We start from the raw sequence: 14,758 nt of genomic DNA, 5'->3' as shown, positions 1-14,758 counted from the left end.
TCCTTTTATCAATAGTGCAATTTATAAACAATGTTTTGTGAGCAGAATAAAATTTCCAGTGGTAAACTTAACTGCTTTTTCGACGTTATTTTACCAGCTAACTAAAAATAGGAAAGCCTTGAACCCCTTCCACCAAATTTAGTTAGTATTAAGATTCTTTTACAGGGAGCGCAGTGGAGCTGACGCTGAAATCATTAAGTATTTGGTTATATCATCGCTAGTCTCACTGAACTCTTCTGAACTCTACACGTCATGTGAGGTCTGCCGTCTCCTTACCAGCGACAGGTCCCAGGTTCAAACTAGTCAATTCCCTAAAAAACACGCTCAAAGCGTCGCTGCGCGAAAGTGGTAGGAAGACACGATATAGAACAAACAGACACCACGCAGAATGTTAGAGCAGTAGTAAAAGTCTACTTACATTATGTACATATATGGCAGTGACATATGCGTCACATAATATAGGATCTAAAATCTGCCCTAATCACATAGAATACAGGCTGTCTTGTATGTTACGATGTCAAATAGTAGGCATTGACAAGTCTTGATAGTGTTTCACATAACACATATGCACAATGGAATTTCCGCGCACTCGCACTGGATTTCGTCCACTCATACCCTGCCGAAATCATCAGCTGAAACAAAATACATTTGTATTCCACCTATCTATATGCACAATACGCTAATTTCGAAGTCCAAACTGAACGTGAATGAGGTTTGTACAGCAAATTAGCTTGTTGATAAATTCCTTCTGGATATAAATTGCAGTTATTATTTATGCACCCAGTCGCGTTTCGCCTTTCTTACAAGGCATCTTCAGTGGGTGTCCTGAAATATTACATGATTTGTCCATTTTTACACATAGGTTATGGTTTCACATCTAGGTTATAGATTTAAAAATAGCTCCTTAACGTTTTTTTTTTTATGAAATGGAAAGGTACTCACAGATAACTTCTAATTCATTGCATCTAAGCAAACTGCTTTTTCTCATCTTGCAACCAGGTAGACATCTTACAGTTTACTTTCAGTTCACTGTTTACGTTTCACATCACGGTAACTGCCATCTTCTTAATACAGATTTTTCGCAGGTTCGAATCCTGCCTCGGGCATGGGTGTGTGTGATGTCCTTAGGTTAGTTAGGTTTAAGTAGTTCTAAGTTCTAGGGGACTTATGACCTAAGATGTTGAGTCCCATAGTGCTCAGAGCCATTTGAACCATTTAATACAGATTTTCAATTGTTTTTCTAAGTGTTACCAACATTCTCAGTTTTCTGCATTCAACTGTTTTGTGTGTGTGTGTGTGTGTGTGTGTGTGTGTGTGTGTGTGTGTGTGTGTGCGTGTGTGTGTGTGTGTGTGTCTGTGTGTGTGTGTGTGTGTGTGTGTGTGTGTGTGTGTGTGTGTGTGTGTGTGAGTGTTGGAGAGATATTTCTTATTTTTTTGTAATAAAATAAAAATTATTGAGTTTATTTTTATTACTATTTTTATTGATTTATTTATTCTTAATAATAATAATTATTATTATTATCATTATTATTTTTTTCTGTATATACTTATGAGAGGAATCAGATGTGTAATCATTTATTGGGATTCCTGTCTGTTATATGATCAATCAGTGTAAACAGTGATTTGTTAGTCATATTTCTTGGTCATTTAGTAGTTGTTTCTTTTCAGCCTTTGTTCTGTATATATGATAATTTTCCTGTAATGTTAGGAGATGTTTTTCGTTATTTATTCTAACTATTTTCATATCATTTTCTCTTGTAGTAGGTTTGTGGTTATTTTCTCTCAAATGTTCTGCAAAATTTGAGTGGCTCGTTCCATATTTCCATGCTCTATGTTCTTTGTACCAGGTGTCAAATGTTCTGCTGGTTTGTCCTGTACACCTTCCATCACATGTGTTGCACTGTAATTTGTATATTCCTGATTTTTGGTAGATATTTGTGTTTTTTGCTATTTTTGGAATGCGCCTTTGGATTGAATTGTCTGCTTTGAATCCTATGTTTATCCCTTGTCTTTTGAAAATGTTTCTTTTTATGTGTGAGTTTTCGCTTGTATGTCATTGTGTACCATCTGGAAAAGCTGTAACCAACTGCCCTCATCTGGGTTGGCATGTCAAAACGTCATTCCTAATCAAGGAATATTGCCTAATTGTCTAACGTTCGTTGCAGTCGTGTCTCGCCATTTCCCCTTAACCTCAGTTAATATTGTGTCCCCGTAATTTTCAAATTTACTTTCTTGACGTATAGAAAATTAGAATTTGCCTCCTTGATCTTATTGTCTCCCCCGCGAGCCAAACCCGATGTTCCTTACTGTGCATCCGCAACAACGTTTTCTTTTCCTGTGATGTGTACTACATATAGTTTAAATTCTTCAAAGATAAGCTGCCAACGATCAAAATCGTACATTTGTCAATTTTGCCGTTATTATGAAATCCAAGGTTTTGTGGTTGCTGTAAAACTTTATTGCTGGTTCTCTCAAGAAGTAATTAAATTTGCTGATTATATAGACAACAGATAACGCTTCTAATTCCGTCACTGAATAGCATTTTGCGCTTTGCTCAAAAGACGACTACCAAAGGCGATAGTTTTCTTTACTATTTTTCTATCGTGTTCGACTCCTTGAAAGAAGCGAATGCCGAGAACGGTCCTGGACGCATCTGCGCACATGCAGAATTCTTTGCTTAGGTCTGGGTGAAACAAAAGTGGCGATTCAATACTGCTGCCTTCGGTTCTTCAATTCCACTCTATTGCGTCGCGGCCCACAAACATTTTGCCTGGCAAATTACAAAAGTTGGGTATGATAACCCTTTCCCAGTACAAACAGCAGGAACTATATCTTACAACCCGAAATTTTATGTTACGATCTATGTGGGTACACAAAAGTGTGTTTGTTGAACAGAGCGCGCATGTGTAGGCTCCATAATCTTCCTCTAACATGATGGAGTATAAACTATGTAGTTGAACGACTTGATCTATTGAAGAGCAATGTGTTCTTTTCTCACGTATAACAATATGAAGCAGACACAGGTTGGCAGAAGTCGAAATGGTTAAATGATAAACATCTGAGTTTCTGACGGCACTGGAGTGGTGCATTACAAGACATCCAATTTCTTTTTACGGTTCCACTTTCAAATATGATTTCAATCACTTATGCTCTTTGTGTCCCTACTTAGAAACACACGAAGCGATAGTGACACTATGACTTATGTAGAGGACGGGTTAAGGAAGGGCAAAATTAAAGTTTATAGCATTTGTGGACTTACAGAAAGCTTTTGACAACGCTGACTGGCATACTTCCTTTGAAACTTTGAAGGTAACAGGAGTAAAACTAGGGAGTGAAAGGCCATTTACGACATGTACAGGAACCAAATAGCAGTGACAATAGTCCAGGGCCATGAATGGGAAACTGTGGTTGAGAAGGGAGTGAAACAGGATTGTGGTCTATCCCTGATGCTACTCAATATGTCTACTGAGCAGGCAGTTACGGAAACCAAAGAAATATTTGGAATCGGAATTAAAGATCAGGGAGAAGAAATTAAAACTCTGAGGTTTGCCGATGACACTGTCATTCTGTCAGAGACAGCAAAGGACTTGGAAAACAGTTAAACGGAATGTACAGTGTCTTGAAAGAAGAACGTAAGATGAACATCAACAAAAGCAGGACAAAGATAATATAATGTAACGGAATTAAATGAGATCATGCTGAAGGAGTTAGGTTAGGAAATGAGACACCTAAATTAGTAGATGAATTTTGCTAATTGGGCAGCAAAATAACTGATGCTGGCCGAAGCAGAGAGGATGTAGACTGATAATTGAAAGAAAAGTCTTTCTGACGAAGATAAATTTGTTATCATCGGATGTATATTTAAGAGCTAGGAAGTCTTTTCTGTAGGTATTTGTCTGGAATGTAGCCACATATGGAAGTGAAACGTGGACGTTAGAGAGTTCACACTAGAAGAGAATATAAGCTTATGAAAAGTGATGCAACAGAAGAATGCTGAAGATTAGGTGAGTAGATCACATAATTAACGAGGTGGTACTGAAAAGAATTGGGGAACAAAGAAATTAGTTGTGCAACCTAACTACAACAAGGAATCGGTTGAGGGAAGTGTGGGGGTAAAAATCGTAGAGGGAGACCAAGAGATGAATGCAGTACGCAGATTCATAAGAATGTGGGCTACAGAAGTTATCTGGAGCTGAAAAGGCTTGCACAGGATAGAGTAGCACGGAGAACTCATCAAACCAGCCTCAGAACTTAAGGCTACAACAACAACGTTCTCTTCACATGAATTGTATGGCTATCAGAGAGTAATTTTGGACAAGTGAAAAAAATACCTATTTCATACATGCGCCACAACTTTAGAAACGCTATGATTACAAAGTAAGTATTGACTTTATCAGAGAATGAAGTCAATAAATACAATTATCAGACACTATATGCTATGAAAATAGCTACACCAGTAAAATTAAGTTGGCATCTTGTCGTGCACTATGTTTGTAATTTTGCTCTGGTTGCTTGCTATATAGGAATGCATCAAATGCTAAGAAACGTAACTGAAATAATTCTTCAGCCTATGAGTGTCAATGGCAGATCCTAGCAACTCACGTTCATTGTGGATCACAGGCGGTGACAAGCCGCCGTATGGCGGCGTACGAATCTAGCTAACAAGGGAACCTCCCCATCGCACCCCCCTCAGATTTAGTTATAAGTTGGCACAGTGGATAGGCCTTGAAAAACTGAACGCCGATCAATCGAGAAAACAGGAAGAAGTTGTGTGGAACTATGAAAAAAATAAGCAAAATATACAAACAGAGTAGTCCATGCGCAACATAGGCAACATCAAGGAGAGTCTGAGCTCAGTAGCGCCGTGGTCCCGTGGTTAGTGTGAGCAGCTGCGGAACGAGAAGTCCTTGGTTCAAGTCTTCCCTCGTATGAAAAATTTACTTTCTTTATTTTCGCAAAGTTATGGTCTGTCCGTTTGTTCATTGACGTCTCTGTTCACTGTAATAAGTTTAGTGTCTGTGTTTTGCGACCGCAACGCAAAACCGTGTGATAAGTAGACGAAAGGACGTGTGTCTCCAATGGGAACCGAAAACATATTGCCCACGGAATACGTCTCACGTATTTAATGCACTCTCGTCCAAAGTAGCGAACAGCCAACTGCCAGCCAGGGAGCCTCGTTAGCAGGAATACTCTCTCTTCCGTGCGCTGTAGTCGACTGACGTCGTGTGTTTCGATGTTTGTTTATGTGTAGCGTCCCCATACTATGGCGCAGTTACCTCGCATCGGACGGACAGATAATAATTGTCTGAAAATAAAAAAATAAACTTTTTTACTCTTTTTTTTAAATTCATTTTGTTCTCTTTCGTTCGTTGTATTTGCTCGGTGAGGACGTCACGAGACACCCGTTTATGTTCGTTATTGCTCGATTAACTCAGTTTTTCTACTACAAAGGGCAGCTAACCCTCTGACCGAACACGCTGAGCTACCGTGCCGGCATCACTCGAGGGAAGATTGAACCAAGGACCTCTCGTCCCGCAGCTGCTCACACGAACCACGGGACCACGGCGCTCCTGCGCTCACACTCTCCTTGATGTTGCCTATGTTGCGCTTGGACTACTCAGTTTGTATATTTTGCTTATTTTTTTCATAGTTCCACACAACTTCTTCCTGTTTTCTCGATTGATCTGTGTTCAGTTTTTCAAGGCCTATCCACTATGCCAACTTATAACTAAATCTGAGGAGGGTGCGATGGGGGGTTCCCTTGTAAGAAGACGGGGCAACAAATAGTGTCGAGTGGGTTGCCTACTCTGAAGGCGGGAAGCGGGGTGGAGTTATACACTCCTGGAAATGGAAAAAAGAACACATTGATACCGGTGTGTCAGACCCACCATACTTGCTCCGGACACTGCGAGAGGGCTGTACAAGCAATGATCACACGCACGGCACAGCGGACACACCAGGAACCGCGGTGTTGGCCGTCGAATGGCGCTAGCTGCGGAGCATTTGTGCACCGCCGCCGTCAGTGTCAGCCAGTTTGCCGTGGCATACGGAGCTCCATCGCAGTCTTTAACACTGGTAGCATGCCGCGACAACGTGGACGTGAACCGTATGGGCAGTTGACGTGTAAGTAGGCTGTTTAGGTTTTTTTATTGGTAACGCCACCTCAGCATGAAAATCACTGGCTGTGCTGTGTGCAGTCTGTGGCTGCTTTTCATTGTTGTAATACTCGCCATTGTAGTGTTAGGCAGCTGGCTGTGAACAGCGCGTAGCGTTGGGCAGTTGGAGGTGAGCCGCCAGCAGTGGTGGATGTGGGGAGAGAGATGGCGGAGTTTTGTAATTTGTCATGAACTGCTATATATATGATGATATCAAGGTAAATACATTGTTTGTTCTCTATTAATATCTTTCATTTGCTAACTATCCCTATCAGTAGTTAGTGCCTTCCATAGTTTGAATCTTTTATTTAGCTGGCAGTAGTGGCGCTCGCTGTATTGCAGTAGCTTGAGCAGCGAAGATTTTTGTGAGGTAAGTGATTTGTGAAAGGTATAGTTTAATGTTAGTTAGGGGCATTCTCTTGTAGAGATTATTTAAAGTCAGATTGCGTTGCGCTAAAAATATTGTGCGTCAGGTTAAGCACAGTCTTGTAAAATTGTTCAAAGGGGACGTTTCATATGTCGACCCTTAGCCTAGGATACCTCACTGGAATCTTCTGATTTTTTCTTGTAGTTTGTGTAATTAGTGTAGATTTTATTTATTGCTAGCGCGTAATTATAGAGAGAATTTCCATTGTAGTTGTAGTTTTTCATTGTTGTACAGTAAAACAGTTGTGGCATGCATGTAGATTTGCACCAAGTATTTCGCAGCTGCGCTTGCAATTAACTACATATTATTTTCAGTGCTATGTAATGTGTTCTCTTATTTTTGATCTTCAAATTGTGTTTTTCTGTGTTGTCGTGTGAAATACTGTGACAATAATGGCGTGTGAAAAACGCAATACTAGGCTCCAAAGCAAACTGAGAAATAATAGTGACGACGAGCCTAGCTTGCCAGCACCACTGTGTAATGAATTAACAGACGTTCAGCCGGCCGCGGTGGTCTAGCGGTTCTGGCGCTGCAGTCCGGAACCGCGGGACTGCTACGGTCGCAGGTTCGAATCCTGCCTCGGGCATGGGTGTGTGTGATGTCCTTAGGTTAGTTAGGTTTAAGTAGTTCTAAGTTCTAGGGGACTTATGACCTAAGATGTTGAGTCCCGTAGTGCTCAGAGCCATTTGAACCATTTGAACAGACGTTCAAAGTAGTAATTTGGTAACTGTGCATAGGGAAATGGAGCGGGCTGCAAACAATGGCGTGGACAGTGAAACAATTAGCGAAGAGGGAAGCATTATCGATCGATCGGTCGGCAACAGCTCGCCTCAGGAATCGGGAATGACAGGACACAATTTTGCAAATATTGTAGATTCAGGTTTTGGGTCATCACCGTTTTCTCAAATAAGTCAAAACACATTTTCTGCTTGTCAAAATGTGAATGTTGCCGGTGCAAATGCACTGCCGAAAAGCGTAGAGAAACAGATTCCAGACACTAATACATTATTATTGCAATTAATACAACAAATGGAACACAATCAGAGACAAATGGGACAAAAGCTACAAAAGTTAGACACAACACTTGAACAAAATCAGAAACAAATGGGACAAAATCTTCAAAAGTTAGACACAATGGAACAAAATCTTCAAAAGCTAGACACAGTGGAACAAAATCTTAAAAAGTTAGACTCATTGGAACAAACTCTTGAACAAACACGTGAAGATTTAACTACTGACTTACATAACATTGAATCGAAATGTCAAAAAGTCTGTAATGATGTAAAAACACAAATTTGTGAGCATTTTCAACCTATTTTTTCGCGGCATGAAAATGCATTACAGAATCACGAAGCAGCCATAAAAGAACTGCAAATCATTGTTCATGAAAATCATGAGACCTTGGAAGCTAAAATTGACTCAGTTGCATCTACCGATTCGGTTACGCAACTCGCAAAAACCCAGGAAAACTTAAAGGACACAGTAGAAAGACACATGGAGGAAATTAGTACATTATCAGAGAAAGTAGTTGAACTTTCGGATCAGCTAAATAATTTATCTACGAAGGTAGATGATAATCTGAATGACACAAAACCGGTAGTCTTTAATGACACAGAAGAGAGCGAATAAATTAGGAAACTGAAACAAAATCTGAATCAAATTAATACGCAACACCAAGTAGAAATCCGGGAAGTACAAGATCAGCTGACACAGGTAATACAAGAATTACGTATTTCAGAGGACACTCGCGCTCCAATACGGGAAGAGGGACATAGAAATACGGAACAACCACAAAATAATAACACAGGACACTTCGGAAATTATGAAAGAAATTGGCAAGGCACACCGAATTTTGAGATGGAACCGCCGATACGACGTAACAATGACCGATATGCTACTCGCCGACACGATGATTTTGACTATAAGCTGTTCATTACTACACGTAAATTCAAAACGTTTAAGAATTCTGGCAACGACATTCATCCACAAGCGTGGCTCCATCAATTCTCTCATTGTTTTCCTCCCAACTGGTCATTGCAACACAGGTTAGAATTTATGTGTGGCTACTTGGAGAATGAACCAGCTGTAAGAATGCGATCGGTCATTCACGATTGTCACAGTGAAGGAGATTTTTATCATGCCTTCCTCTCAGCATATTGGTCTCAAGCCACACAAGACCGAGTAAAACATAGCATCATAATGATGAAACGTTTCGGACAATCTGAATTTTCCAGTATTATGAAATATTTTGAAGACATGTTGTATAAGAATCAGTATCTTTCAAACCCATACAGCCCCTCAGAACTCATCCGAATTTGCTTAATCAAATTACCTGAACATTTACGGCATATTATTTTAGCAGGACGTTGCAAAGACGACATTGAAGCATTTCAAGGACTCTTACAAGAACTGGAAATTGACACTGACAATCGTGGAATGCACGAGCACAACAATTACAGATCACATCCGTCGCAATTCTGCGATGAAAGAAATAATAACTGGACGCGACAAGGCTTTTCTCACAACATAAATCGTGAGCAAAACAGACACCACCCATATGACAACCACTGGCAGAGTAATAATAGTTACAGAGAAAGATCGCATTTCCGTAGTAATGAATATGACAGAGATAACCATAGAAATATACAATATGGGTACCAAAACAATTATTATCAAGGGAGGCAGAATAACTTCAGACGCAACAGTTCGACGCACAGTTACGATCCAGGGAGAAATTCTCCACCACGTGACGGACAAGGAAGAAACTACGGAACCTACCGACATGACGACAGATGATACATTCGTAACGACAGACCTGAATTGCATCAGAACTGGCGGGATTTAAACACGGTAGGGCCTTCTCGTCAGAGTGAATTTGTAGAAGTTAGGCCTCCTAATCCCAATAACGACGCGCGCCAACAAAGGAACAGACAATGACTCGCACCGCAGGTAGCCGCGTGCGCCCGCTGGCTCCGAGAAAAATAACGTAAGATGCTAGCCTTGAGAAAAATTTTAGCATTCTTTACCGATGTATACAACATGATAATTGCTTTGAAGTTGAAACTCTGTGCACTAGGAAGAGTAAAGGTTTACACCACATTTCACATGTAAAACCGTTTATTGAAAGATAATCTGCTTTTTAACTTTGTCATTGCCATAAAACTTTTCACTTTACATTACTAGTATGCTTGTCAGACTTAGAATCTGTTAACATGCAACAATGTTTGAGGTTAAATATCCAGTCAAGAACCAAGAGCACCTATTGAAACAGAAATTACGAATGCATTGTTATTGTGAACAAACGACACAGTGTTATTGTGTGTGTGCATTCTTGCTTGTTTGTTGAACGATTACGTAACGACTATAAGGCTCACATACTTAGGACATTTACCAGTACTGCTAATGAGATTTTAATGCAACATTTTGGTTTACTTGAAAATACATTCTGGAGTTTATTTGACAGCTACACGACTATATCACGACACTACTAATGTGTGACACAATTCACCTTGTTGCTTTTGCAGTGTATCTGTTTTATATCTGCACAGTTTTTCTGAATTCTTCTGGAAAGTAAAACATGTTTTAGTAGTAACTTTTGTGGTATAGCTACAATGAGACAGCCTTTTTCGTGGCACAACAATACGTTACAGTACAGTACTTTCTTCATCACAACAATAAGTGTAATAACTACGATATCTATACGCAAAGCATTTCACTTTTGTTTATCATGAGGTAAGTACATTGACTTCTGCAGAACTTAGCTTTCGGAGGACGATAACTACGACACTTCCACAGAATTATCTTACAGCAAGACGCACATTTAGCGCTACAGGACACGCATTTGAGTGATCAATTTTGTACTTAAACGATTTATTTTTCAAGATTTTTGAATTACAAAAAAGTTTTCCTTGATACATTTCATTCCATTGCTGTAATCTGTAACTCCTGAGGGTATAATTACATTAATCCTCAGGGGGGTACACGCTTACTTTGTGTACCATGTGTTTGGCAAACACAAGGAGCCCTAGCTAATATGGTATTTGCTTATACAACTTTACACATCGGTACCATATTTCTCTAACACACAAATTACACAGCTATCTGATCATGTAACTGAGAGATAAACATTTTTTTTTACTGCATTAGTGACAGATGTTTACGTAATTACACAGTTGAATAACTTCACACGTATGAAATTGCATTTTGTCAGTACTTTGTGAACTGTTCATATTTTTTTGGAACCATTGTGATACTATGAGAACTTTGAATGATGTATTTGGTATGGGATCATGATTTTTGAAGTGCGTTTGAGGCGGATGACACTTTTGACATGAGCAGAGGATTTTTTTAGGTTTTGAAATTATTGGAGGAAGCTACGACGTTTTTGAGATTTGACTGAGGTGTTATGATGTTATTTTTACGACGACGATGTGTATTATGCTGTTGAGGTATGTTTATGATTAATAAGCTGATGTTATATGAAGAATTTGATTATGCTATGCATTTGTTAAGATGAAATATTGAAGAAGTGTTGATGAATATGTATATGTGTAATAAGGTAAGGAGTAATGAGTAGCGGTTAGGAACTCTGCCTTGTGAAGACGTATGTTGGAAACCGAGAATCGTACTTTTAGAATTATGAAATGTGTGTAAATGCGTGAATGTATCACAATGCTGACGAATATTTTTTTTTTGGACACTTACATTTATAGGATTTTGTTTCTACACATTTGCAACGTAAATTCTCGACCTGTGAAATTTTTATATGAGACTGTCACTGTAGCGGAAACTGCTGTCGTAAATATTTCCGTAAGAAAGTTAAGTGACTACCTGTACGTGCGTCGTGGGCACACAGCTGTGTCAGACACCTGGAGAACAAGCCATTAGGGTGTGCCTTGCCGGAAGCACAGGTAAAAAAAAAAAAAAAGGGGAGGCCATTATCCTCGCTATTGACGTTCCTTTGTAGAAAGCATCGCAAATGCGACACGCTCATTACTTGGAAACATATCATACTTTCTGATATTTACTGAAATGCCTAATGAAATGACAAGAAATAGTTTGTCTACACACCTGATTATGACTACTGTCTTTCTAGATGAGATATTTTTTTACTACTTATGAAATGTCACATGACTATTGAATGATATTTTAATGCTTTGCCTTTCATAGTTGCTTATTTCATTTGATATCTAGTTTCCAGCTGTCTTGCAGCATTGGTTTCATAAAATAAAATTAAATGCATTTGCTAATGTGAAAACTTTCTGTCAACAGATCTATTAAATAATTACTTTATGATCCACATTCTTCGAAAAAGGAGCTCTTGGAATGGAAAGAACAATAAGAAGGGACTAATAACAGGAACTGCATACATAATTTTCGTTTCAACTACTTGGTAATTTTTTTTCGTAGAGTAAGTTTTTGTGATGCATCACTCTAGTGTTAAGATGTGACGTAAGTTTTAAACATGGCCATTTTTACTGTAATATTTTTTCTGCTTGAGCTATGTCATGTTTAGGTATAAGTTGCTGCTGTTTGCCAGGCATAGTGTTATTGAATTTGACTTTGTATTATTCTGTTAAGCCAGTTTTACTAATGATTTATTTTTATTGTTTGCTGCACATTGCCTTAGATTAGTTGTAATATTACAATTGCTTTGCTAATTTCTTAATGCTGCTTGCTTCGCAAATCTGCGTTTTTTTTCATTGCTGTTTATATTAATTGTTTTATGTGATGCTGCATTGCCTCGTCCCTTGGTATATATATCTGAGCTCAGTAGATTTAAGTTAGCTTAAGAGGCGGGTAGACTATATAAGAGAACAAGTTGTGATGAATTGGAAGAAATACATTGAAAATCTATAAGAAAATGGTTTGGCCAAAACAGTATTTTGAAAGAGGATATGAACCAAAGAAAGTAGGGTTTAGGGACAACAGGTTTAGGTAGGATTTTCTTGGAAATAAATGATGAAGTAAGATAATGGAAAATAAATAATGACGTAAGAAATATGTGAACATATATATACAGAAAGCATGCTTGAATAGGATTTTTTTGGTGGAAACAAATGTGGAAATAAGGCGAAAGATCTATGGAATGAAGTCTTGGGTTGGACTGCAGTACCAAAAGTTACACTGAAAACGAACCCTGTCCTTTCCATTGTGTTATCCCACTATGTGTTTGTGTACCCTTGTGTATTTGTTTTCTTCCTGTCTCTGTGTAGTTTCATAGAATTTTTTCTTTTCTAATACTATTCACTATGATGAGGAATACTGTTATCCTCAAATATAATTGGTATTAATAATATGTTATTTAACTTGTAAATATGCTTAGATATTATTTATTCTGTTTTGTGTTAATGCTCATGTGTGAAGTTGATGTTTCAATAATTATTCTGATTTTTTATGTATTTACTTATGTCATAATTCCTGTAACATTGATGTATATGTTTATTTCTATTCTTTTGTAAAGCCTGTACTACAAATGTTATCTGTATTCTTATGTTCTTGAATGATGTGTTTTGTACCTTTGTTATTGTGTTCTCATGTTATAATATTGTAATTGACACCAGTTCTTCAAATTAAGTATCATTTCACTGCACACGTTTCTGTTGGTCATAGTATATGGACAATATGTGAGAAGTAGGGACTGACAGTGTTTGCACGTGTGTTAATAATTCAGCAAGGGACTCGTTAACAGCATTGCTGGTTCTAAGTACAATTAGAAAAAAAACTTTGTGAGTGCACAAATGGTGGTTTATGGACTTGCTATATTCTCCGCAAGAATCTTCGATGGTGATTGTGCACCTGCATAGTCACAACAGATGGCTGCTGGCCATCTCTACAAGGACTACAGTGGGTCTGCGTCTTTGCTGACTCACCAGGACCATTATTTCTGCAAGGACTGCAGTGGGTCTGCGCCTCTGGTGGCCCACCAATACCGTAATCTCTACCAGGACTGCTGTGGGTCTGCTCTGTGATGACCTACCAAACGATACTCTTCAAAACTTCGACTGACTCCGCTGTGGGTTTGCTCTGTTGTGGCCCATTACCTGTCAGCATGTCAAGAGTCAGCACTGTCTTTCCGTTGGAAGGACAACGCAACTTCTTCAAGACTGCATGGAAATCCACTACTTCCGTGTGCATTTTCTTTTACTGCTCAGACTTTGAGAAAAACACTGCAATGTGATGAATGATCAGGACTGTCTTTATGGACTGTGAGAAAATTTTAGCTTTTGACCAACATTGTATCAATAAGTGTGTGCATTTGATTTCTTTGTTATTATAATTGTGAAAAAAAGTTTTAACAAATATGTATTGGCCAGTGCCCAACAAAATTTGTAAAATTTTTTGTGGGGAGCATGGGGGCTATGTAAGTAGGCTGTTTAGGTTTTTTTATTGGTAACGCCACCTCAGCATGAAAATCACTGGCTGTGCTGTGTGCAGTCTGTGGCTGCTTTTCATTGTTGTAATACTCGCCATTGTAGTGTTAGGCGGCTGGCTGTGAACAGCGCGTAGCGTTGGGCAGTTGGAGGTGAGCCGCCAGCAGTGGTGGATGTGGGGAGAGAGATGGCGGAGTTTTGTAATTTGTCATGAACTGCTATATATATGATGATATCAAGGTAAATACATTGCTTGTTCTCTATTAATATCTTTCATTTGCTAACTATCCCTATCAGTAGTTAGTGCCTTCCATAGTTTGAATCTTTTATTTAGCTGGCAGTAGTGGCGCTCGCTGTATTGCAGTAGCTTGAGCAGCGAAGATTTTTGTGAGGTAAGTGATTTGTGAAAGGTATAGTTTAATGTTAGTCAGGGGCATTCTCTTGTAGAGATTATTTAAAGTCAGATTGCGTTGCGCTAAAAATATTGTGCGTCAGGTTAAGCACAGTCTTGTAAAATTGTTCAAAGGGGACATTTCAGACGGACTTTGAGCGAGGGCGTATAGTGGGCATGCGGGAGGCCGGGTGGACGTACCGCCGAATTGCTCAACACGTGGGGCGTGAGGTCTCCACAGTACATCGATGTTGTCGCCAGTGGTCGGCGGAAGGTGCATGTGCCCGTCGACCTGGGACCGGACCGCAGCGACGCACGGATGCACGCCAAGACCGTAGGATCCTGCGCAGTGCCGTAGGGTACCGCACCGCCACTTCCCAGGAAATTAGGGACACTGTTGCTCCTGGGGTAT

This window comes from Schistocerca nitens, chromosome 1 (assembly GCF_023898315.1).
Source record: "Schistocerca nitens isolate TAMUIC-IGC-003100 chromosome 1, iqSchNite1.1, whole genome shotgun sequence".
In the NCBI taxonomy this organism is placed as follows: domain Eukaryota; kingdom Metazoa; phylum Arthropoda; class Insecta; order Orthoptera; family Acrididae; genus Schistocerca; species Schistocerca nitens.
The sequence above is the reverse complement of the archived record's forward strand: the minus strand, read 5'-3'. Positions refer to the sequence as shown.